We start from the raw sequence: 10,755 nt of genomic DNA on the forward strand, positions 1-10,755 counted from the left end.
TTCCTAAAACTATAATGTCCCCCATCTATAAAGCAGACATACTATTTGGGCTTCCCAGGTAGCTCAGTGGTAAAGAATCCACCTGCCAAGCATGAGACGCAAGAGATGCGGGTTCAACCTCTAGGTCAGGAAGATCCCCTGGAAAAGGAAATGGCAACCCACTCCAGTATTCTTGCTTGAGACATGCCATGGACAAGGGAGCCTGGTGGGCTACAGCCCTGGGGGTTGCAAAGAGTTGGATATGACTGAGCACTCATTTACACATAAGACTGTTGTGAGAATTAATGAGTTAATTCATATAAAGCATTTAGCACAGTGCCTGGAATAGAGTGCTAGGTAAATGTTTCTGTTATTACATTTTCCAGAAAATTTGAGCCCCTTGGGTATAATTTGGAAGGAAAAAGCTAAATAGAGATAGTACAAAATAAGAATTCAATATTGGTGGAGGAAGAAGAGGGAAGAAGGAGTGGGGAATTAAGTCACAGAGCAATAGATGGGGCTTCTGAGGGAAAAAGTCAGCCAGTGAGAAATTCTGAGTGATGGAATTGACCAAATAATAACAACAACAACAACATTAGAACTTACCATGTGCCACACAATTCTAGGTGTTTTCCATATAATAACTCAATTCTCAGGATAATACTGTGAGGTACATACTATACTTTTCCTCATATTATAGATAAAGAAATCGAGTCACAGGTTAAACCATTTGCCCAAAGTTCAACAGCTTGTGACTGGTAAAACCAAGACTTGAAGCCCCACAGTCTGATTCCCAAGTTTTTGTTTTTAATCACTGTGCTATACCATGGAAGTCAATTTGGGAGAGTCAAAAAAATTTAGATTTAAGAAAATCATTCAAAATTAGGACTAAGATTTCTACAGAAATATATCCCATCACAGTACTAGTTACTGCACATGTGCTATGTGACAGGTATTTACACACATCTTGGTATTTACACATATTTATTCCACACAGAAACTTTAGGAACTGTCATCCCATTTTTAGATTATGGATTTGAAAGTAAGCAATTTACTCAGGGCTACACAGAATGAAGACTGGAAATTAAAAAGAAGACACTGGAATTGAAATACACCTGTCTCTAAAAGCTGCATTCTTGCCCTTGTGGCAAAAATCTGGCAACAACTTAAATACTCAATGGGGCTTCCGGGGTGGCTCAGTGGTAAAGAATCTGCCTGTCAATGCAGGAGACACAAGAGACTTGGGTTCAATCACTAGGTAGGGAAGATCCCCTGGAGAAGGAAATGGCAACCCAGTATTCTTGTCTGAAAAATCCCATGGACAGAGAAGGCTGGTGGGCTATATAGTCCATGGGGGTCACAAAAGAGAACCCATGGACATGACTGAGCACAGCACAGTAAATATTCAATAATAGAAGAACAGTTCAGTAAATGTTGCTATATTTACTTTCTATTCAAATTCAATTACTAAAAAATAGGATTTTAATAGCACAGGAAAATTTTCTCATGTTGAGTGACCATTTTACATGAACAGGTAAAACTGTATATATATATGTGAGCTCAACTAAGTTAAAATAAGCACAGAAAAAAAAGATTAGAAGGAAATACATCGGTTGCATTGAGTGGTAGAACTTTTCTACATCTTTATACTTTTCTATACTTAACAGACTTTTTATAATGAGCATACAATAACTTTATAATCAGAAAATAATAAAGATTTTATAAAAACTAGGCTCCATGTTTTCTTTCTGAGACCCCTTCTCAGTTTGGGACTAGTGGCAGAGCTACAGAAGAGACTGAACGCACAACCTCAAGAGCCTCCTGTGTCGGGACTTCCCTAGTGGTTCAGTGGCTAAGACTCTGCACTCCCAATGCAAGGAGTCCAGGTTTGCTCCTCAGTCAGGGAACTAAATCCCACATGCCGCAGCTGATACTGCAACAACAAAAAGATCCCACAAGCTGCAACAAAGATCCAAATCCCCACGTACTGCAACTAAGACCTGCTGCTGCTAAATTAATTAATTTTTTATTTTTTTTTAATGCCTCCTATGTGAGTGTCAGGGTCCTAATAGCAAAGGGTAGAATCCTAACAGCTGAAATGGGGACATTCTAGCTAGGAAACCTTAGAATCTTAAACTTTCAGATTCTCCAAAATTCTCTGTTTCAGCAGAAACAGCTCATTCTGTCTTGCCAGAAGACAGTAGTCCCTCCTTGTCGGGAGAGGCTACAAAAACCCTAAGGCAGATGCTTGTCTTCTTCCTCAGTATCTGACCATATCACTCCATCTGTTGTCAGGCTAATAACCATCTCTGAGGGGAGACAACTTCCACACTGAAGGTATTGCAGACCTGGTTGATACATACTGGAAGATATCAGGGAAACATATGTGGAAACGGTTGAAGGCATTAGACTTAGGAAGATGAAATACATGGCTGGATAGGGAAGAACACTTTTCAGGATCACTGGATATGGAGTGTAAGCTGATGCTGATTCTACTAGGAGACCTAAAACTCCACTACAGGCCTCTGGTTAGAGTGGGGAATTAAGGAAGCCAAGTGATAGGAGGAGGAGCTAAGATGGCGGAGGAGTAGGACAGGGAGAACACTTTCTCCCCCACAAATTCATCAAAAGAACATTTAAACGCTGAGTAAATTCCACAAAACAACTTCTGAATGCTGGCAGAGGACATCAGGCACCAAGAAAAGCAACCCAAGTCTTCGAAAGGAGGTAGGGAAAAATATAAAAGACAAAAAAAGAGACAAAAGAGGGAGGGACGGAGTTCTGTCCCAGGAAGGGAGTCTTAAAAAGAGAGAAGTTTCCAAACACCAGGAAACCTTCTCACTGCCGAATCTGTGCCAAGCCTTGGAAGCACAGAGGGCAACATAACAGGGAGAAAAAATAAACAAACAATTAAAACCTGCACATTGTGAGCCCTACGGTAACTCCCCCAGTGAAGAAGCAGCGCAGACGCCTGCATCCGCCATTAGCAAGCAGGGGCTGGGCAGGGAGGCGCGGCGTGGGCAGGGAGGCGTGACGCGGGCTGCATCGCAAGGAACTGGCCTGAATACCCCGAGCGCTATCTGAGCGAAATAATTTGGGCTAGCAAACCAGACTGTGGGATATCTACCACGCAAAAAGCCAGCCCTAACCTAAGACACTGCCAGGCCCGCACACGGAACAAAGGACTGAACAGAGATAGCCGGCGGCAGACCATCCCCCTCCGGTGATAAGCAGCTAGAGCTGGAAGGGGACAATCGCAGCCCCAGAGAGACATTATCTATAAAATCGTAAGCAGGCTTCTTTGCTAACTAAAACTTCTTGGGGGTCTGGACGGTCAACATCTGCCTGAGAAGGTGCGCCGGTGCACACCTAGATAACCGAGCGGCGGGGAGGCGATAAGTCGCAGCAATCGCACACGCCAAACACCTCATCACCTGAGCTGCTCGGATCTGGGAAGGGCACAAAATGCAGGCCCAACCGAGAGTCTGCGCCTCTAAGGACTACCCGAGTGCCTGAACCTGAGCGGCTTGGACCTGGAAGTGCAGGCAGAACCTGAGCGGCTTGGACCTGGAAGTGCAGGCAGCCCAGGGCCGGCCACAGATGGTTCCCGGCGGAGCAACCTAAAGACTGAGCAGTGTGGGCAGGGAGGCCACACGCGCCATGAACGGGGTGGGGGGGGCGGGGGCAGACCCAGTGTGGCTGAGGCACTGCGAGCACACGCCAGTGTTATTTGTTTGCAGCATCCCCCCCCCCCACCTCCCCTCAGCGCGACTGAACAAGTGAGCCTAAAAAAAAAGAAAAAAGTGTCCTCCACCGTCCCCTTTGTGTCAGGGCAGAAACCAGACACTGAAGAGACCAGCAAACAGAAGAAGCTATAACAGAGGGAACCGCCTTGGAAGCTCCAGGCAATAGATTAAAACCCTGTGGTTAGTACCAACTACATAAGAAGGGGCCTATCGATCTTGAGAAATATAAGTCGGACCAAGGAACTAGCCAAAAATGAACTGAACCCACAATACTCACAACAAAACCAGAGAAAGTCCTAGACATATTTTTTCTATTTTTACGATCATTCTTTCTTTCTTTTTTTCTATTTTTTTAATTAAAAAAAAATTTTAAGTCCTCTATTATTCCTTTAATTTTCACTTTTATAACCGATTATTTTAAAAAAAAAAAAAAAAAGAAGAAGAAGACCCCTTTTTTTTTTTAAGCAAACTCCATATATATATTTTTTATAATTTTTTTGACCTTGTTTTTTTTTTTTTTCCTTCTTTTCTTTAACATTGTATTTTTGAAATTCAAACTCTACTCTAGATTTTTAATTTTAGCTTTTTGGTATTTGTTATCAATTTTGTACCTATAGTTCTTTTTTTTTTTTTTTTTTTTATAATTTCTGTGACCCTTTTTTATTTTCTCTTTTTCTTTTTCTCTGTTTCTTTCTCTTCTTCTTTTAAATAACATTGTATATCTGAAATTCCAAACTCTACTCTAGATTTTTAATTTATGCTTTTTGGTATTTGTTATCAACTTTGTACCTGTATTTTCTTTATAATTTATGCGACTTTGTTTGTTCTTGTTTGTTTGTTCTTTTCTCGCTCTTTCTTTTTCTTCTTCTTTTTTTAACATTGTATTTTTGAAATTCCAAACTCTACTCTAGATTTTTAACTTTTGCTTTTTGGTATTAGTTATCAATTTTGTACCTATATTTTCTTTATAATTTTCACGACCTTGTTTGTTTTTGTTTGTTCGTTTTTTCTCTCTTTCTTTTCCTTCTTCTTTTCTTTAACATCGTATTTTTGAAATTCCAAACTCTACTCTAGATTTTTAATTTTTGCTTTTATGTATTTGTTACCAATTTTGTACCTTTAAGAACCCAGTCTTCAGTACCCATTTATCACTAGGGAGCGAGATTACTGGCTTAACTGTTGTCTCTCCCTTTGGACTCTCCTTTTTCTCCACCAGGTCGCCTGTGTCTCCTCCCTAACCCCTCTCTACTCTGCCCAACTCTGTGAATTTCTGTGTGTTCCAGATGGTGGAGAACACTTAGGGAACTGATTACTGGCTGGATCTGTCTCCCTCCTTTTCATTCCCCCCTTTTATCCTCCTGGCCACCTCTGTCACCTTCCACCTTCTTCTCTTCTCTGTATAACTCCGTGAACATCTCAGTTGTGGGGTGCACATAAGGAAGAGATTACTGGATAGCCCACTCTCTCCTCTATTGATTCCACCTCATCTCATTCGGGTCACCTCTAACTCCCTCCTCCCTCTTTTCTTCTCCATATAATGCTGTGAACCTCTCTGGGTGACCCTCACGGCAGAGAAACTTTTCATCTTTAACGTAGATGTTTTATCAATGGTGCTGTATAGAAGGAGACGCTATGAAACTACTGTAAAAATAAGACCGATAACTGGAAGCAGGAGGCTTAAGTCCAAACCCTGACTCCAGGGAGCTCCTGACTCCAAGGAACATTAATTGACAGGAGCTCATCAAATGCCTCCATACCTGCACTGAAACCAAGCACCACACAAGGGCCAACAAGTTTCAGGGCAAGACATACCAAGCAAATTCTCCAGCAACAAGGAACACAGCCCTGAGCTCCAAGATACAGGCAGCTCAAAGTCATCCCAAAACCATAGACATCCCATAACTCATTACTGGACATTTCATTGCACTCCAGAGAGAAGAAATATAGCTCCACCCACCAGAACACCGACACAAGCTTCCCTAACCAAGAAACCTTGACAAGCCACCTGTACAAACCCACACAGAGCGAGGAAACGCCGCAATAAAGAGAACTCCACAAACTGCCAGAATACAGAAAGGACACCCCAAACTCAGCAATTTAAACAAGATGAAGAGACAGAGGAATACCCAGCAGATAAAGGAACAGGATAAATGCCCACCAAACTAAACAAAAGAGGAAGAGATAGGGAATCTACCTGATAAAGAATTCCGAATAATGATAGTGAAATTGATCCAAAATCTTGAAATCAAAATGGAATCACAGATAAATAGCCTGGAGAAAAAGATTGAGAAGATGCAAGAAAGGTTTAACAAGGACCTAGAAGAAATAAAAGAGAGTCAATATATAATGAATAATGCAATAAATGAAATTAAAAACACTCTGGAGGCAACAAATAGTAGAATAACAGAGGCAGAAGATAGGATTAGTGAATTAGAAGATAGAATGGTAGAAATAAATGAATCAGAGAGGATAAAAGAAAAACGAATTAAAAGAAATGAGGACAATCTCAGAGACCTCCAGGACAATATTAAACGCTACAACATTCGAATCATAGGGGTCCCAGAAGAAGAAGACAAAAAGAAAGACCATGAGAAAATACTTGAAGAGATAATTGTTGAAAACTTCCCTAAAATGGGGAAGGAAATAATCACCCAAGTCCAAGAAACCCAGAGAGTCCCAAACAGGATAAACCCAAGGCAAAATACCCCAAGACACATATTAATCAAATTCACAAAGATCAAACACAAAGAACAAATATTAAAAGCAGGAAGGGAAAAAACAAATAACACACAAGGGAATTCCCATAAGGATAACAGCTGATCTTTCAATAGAAACTCTTCAAGCCAGGAGGGAATGGCAAGACATACTTAAAGCGATGAAAGAAAATAACCTACAGCCCAGATTACTGTACCCAGCAAGGATCTCATTCAAATATGAAGGAGAAATCAAAAGCTTTTCAGACAAACAAAAGCTGAGAGAATTCAGCACCATCAAACCAGCTCTCCAACAAATACTAAAGGATATTCTCTAGACAGGAAACACAAAAACGGTGTATAAAATCAAACCCAAAACAATAAAGTAAATGGCAACAGGATCATACTTATCAATAATTACCTTAAACGTAAATGGGTTGAATGCCCCAACCAAAAGACAAAGACTGGCTGAATGGATACAAAAACAAGACCCCTGCATATGTTGTCTACAAGAGACCCACCTCAAAACGGGACACATACAGACTGAAAGTGAAGGGCTGGAAAAAGATTTTCCATGCAAATAGGGACCAAAAGAAAGCAGGAGTAGCAATACTCATATCAGATAAAATAGACTTTAAAACAAAGGCTGTGAAAAGAGACAAAGATGGTCAGTACATAATGATCAAAGGATCAATCCAAGAAGAAGATTATAACAATTATAAATATATATGCACCCAACATGGGAGCGCCGCAATATGTAAGACAAATGCTAACAAGTATGAAAGGAGAAATTAACAATAACACAATAATAGTGGGAGACTTTAATACCCCACTCACACCTATGGATAGATCAACTAAACAGAAAATTAACAAGGAAACACAAACTTTAAACGATACAATAGACCAGTTAGACCTAATTGATATCTATAGAACATTTCATCCCAAAACAATGAATTTCACCTTTTTCTCAAGCGCACATGGAACCTTCTCCAGGATAGATCACATCCTGGGCCATAAATCTAGCCTTGATAAATTCAAAAAAATAGAAATCATTCCAAGCATCTTTTCTGACCATAATGCAGTAAGATTAGATCTCAATTACAGGAGAAAAACTATTAAAAATTCCAACATATGGAGGCTGAATAACACCCTGCTGAATAACCAACAAATCACAGAAGAAATCAAAAAAGAAATCAAAATTTGCATAGAAACTAATGAAAATGAAAACACAACAACCCAAAACCTATGGGACACTTTAAAAGCAGTCCTAAGGGGAAAATTCATAGCAATACAGGCATACCTCAAAAAATAAGAAAAAAGTCAAATAAATAACCTAACCCTACACCTAAAGCAACTAGAAAAGGAAGAGATGAAGAACCCCAGGGTTAGTAGAAGGAAAGAAATCTTAAAAATTAGGGCAGAAATAAATGCAAAAGAAACAAAAGAGACCATAGCAAAAATCAACAAAGCCAAAAGCTGGTTCTTTGAAAGGATAAATAAAATTGACAAACCATTAGCCAGACTCATCAAGAAACAAAGGGAGAAAAACCAAATCAATAAAATTAGAAATGAAAATGGAGAGATCACAACAGACAACACAGAAATACAAAGGATCATAAGAGACTACTATCAACAATTATATGCCAATAAAATGGACAACGTGGAAGAAATGGACAAATTCTTAGAAAAGTACAACTTTCCAAAACTTGACCAGGAAGAAACAGAAAATCTTAACAGACCCATCACAAGCACGGAAATTGAAACTGTAATCAAAAATCTTCCAGCAAACAAAAGCCCAGGTCCAGACGGCTTCACAGCTGAATTCTACCAAAAATTTAGAGAAGAGCTAACACCTATCCTGCTCAAACTCTTCCAGAAAATTGCAGAGGAAGGTAAACTTCCAAACTCATTCTATGAGGCCACCATCACCCTAATACCAAAACCTGACAAAGATCCCACAAAAAAGAAAACTACAGGCCAATATCACTGATGAACATAGATGCAAAAATCCTTAACAAAATTCTAGCAATCAGAATCCAACAACACATTAAAAAGATCATACACCATGACCAAGTGGGCTTTATCCCAGGGATGCAAGGATTCTTCAATATCCGCAAATCAATCAATGTAATACACCATATTAACAAATTGAAAAACCAAAACCATATGATTATCTCAATAGATGCAGAGAAAGCCTTTGACAAAATTCAACATCCATTTATGATAAGAACTCTCCAGAAAGCAGGAATAGAAGGAACATACCTCAACATAATAAAAGCTATATATGACAAACCCACAGCAAACATTATCCTCAATGGTGAAAAATTGAAAGCATTTCCTCTAAAGTCAGGAACAAGACAAGGGTGCCCACTTTCACCACTACTATTCAACATAGTTTTGGAAGTTTTGGTCACAGCAATCAGAGCAGAAAAAGAAATAAAAGGAATCCAAATTGGAAAAGAAGAAGTAAAACTCTCACTGTTTGCAGATGACATGATCCTCTACATAGAAAACCCTAAAGACTCCACCAGAAAATTACTAGAACTAATCAATGATTATAGTAAAGTTGCAGGATATAAAATCAATACACAGAAATCCCTTGCATTCCTATACACTAATAATGAGAAAACAGAAAGACAAATTAAGGAAACAATTCCATTCACCATTGCAACGGAAAGAATAAAATACTTAGGAATATATCTACCTAAAGAAACTAAAGACCTATATATAGAAAACTATAAAACACTGGTGAAAGAAATCAAAGAGGACACTAATAGATGGAGAAATATACCATGTTCATGGATTGGAAGAATCAATATAATGAAAATGAGTATACTACCCAAAGCAATTTATAGATTCAATGCAATCCCTATCAAGCTACCAACGGTATTCTTCACAGAGCTAGAACAAATAATTTCACAATTTGTATGGAAATACAAAAAACCTCGAATAGCCAAAGCTATCTTGAGAAAGAAGAATGGAACTGGAGGAATCAACCTACCTGACTTCAGGCTCTACTACAAAGCCACAGTTATCAAGACAGTATGGTACTGGCACAAAGACAGAAATATAGCTCAATGGAACAAAATAGAAAGCTCAGAGATAAATCCACGCACATATGGACACCTTATCTTTGACAAAGGAGGCAAGAATATACAATGGATTAAAGACAATCTCTTTAACAAGTGGTGCTGGGAAATCTGGTCAACCACTTGTAAAAGAATGAAACTAGAACACTTTCTAACACCATACACAAAAATAAACTCAAAATGGATTAAAGATCTAAACGTAAGACCAGAAACTATAAAACTCCTAGAGGAGAACATAGGCAAAACACTCTCCGACATACATCACAGCAGGATCCTCTATGACCCACCTCCCAGAATATTGGAAATAAAAGCAAAATAAAACAAATGGGACCTAATTAACCTTAAAAGCTTCTGCACAACAAAGGAAACTATTAGCAAGGTGAAAAGACAGCCTTCAGAATGGGAGAAAATAATAGCAAATGAAGCAACGGACAAACAACTAATCTCAAAAATATACAAGCAACTCCTACAGCTCAACTCCAGAAAAATAAATGACCCAATCAAAAAATGGGCCAAAGAACTAAATAGACATTTCTCCAAAGAAGACATACAGATGGCTAACAAACACATGAAAAGATGCTCAACATCACTCATTATCAGAGAAATGCAAATCAAAACCACTATGAGGTACCATTTCACGCCAGTCAGAATGGCTGCGATCCAAAAGTCTACAAGCAATAAATGCTGGAGAGGGTGTGGAGAAAAGGGAACCCTCTTACACTGTTGGTGGGAATGCAAACTAGTACAGCCACTATGGAGAACAGTGTGGAGATTCCTTAAAAAACTGGAAATAGAACTGCCTTATGATCCAGCAATCTCACTGCTGGGCATACATACTGAGGAAACCAGAAGGGAAAGAGACACGTGTACCCCAATGTTCATCGCAGCCCTGTTTATAATAGCCAGGACATGCAAGCAACCTAGATGCCCATCAGCAGATGAATGGATAAGCAAGCTGTGGTACATATACACAATGGAGTATTACTCAGCCATTAAAAAGAATACATTTGAATCAGTTCTAATGAGGTGGATGAAACTGGAGCCTATTATACAGAGTGAAGTAAGCCAGAAGGAAAAACACCAATACAGTATACTAATGCATATATATGGAATTTAGAAAGATGATAACAATAACCCTGTGTACGAGACAGCAAAAGAGACGCTGATGTATGGAACAGTCTTATGGACTCTGTGGGAGAGGGAGAGGGTGGGAAGATTTGGGAGAATGGCATTGAAACATGTAAAATA

The sequence above is a fragment of the Bos mutus genome, chromosome 29 (genome assembly GCF_027580195.1).
Source record: "Bos mutus isolate GX-2022 chromosome 29, NWIPB_WYAK_1.1, whole genome shotgun sequence".
Taxonomy (NCBI): domain Eukaryota; kingdom Metazoa; phylum Chordata; class Mammalia; order Artiodactyla; family Bovidae; genus Bos; species Bos mutus.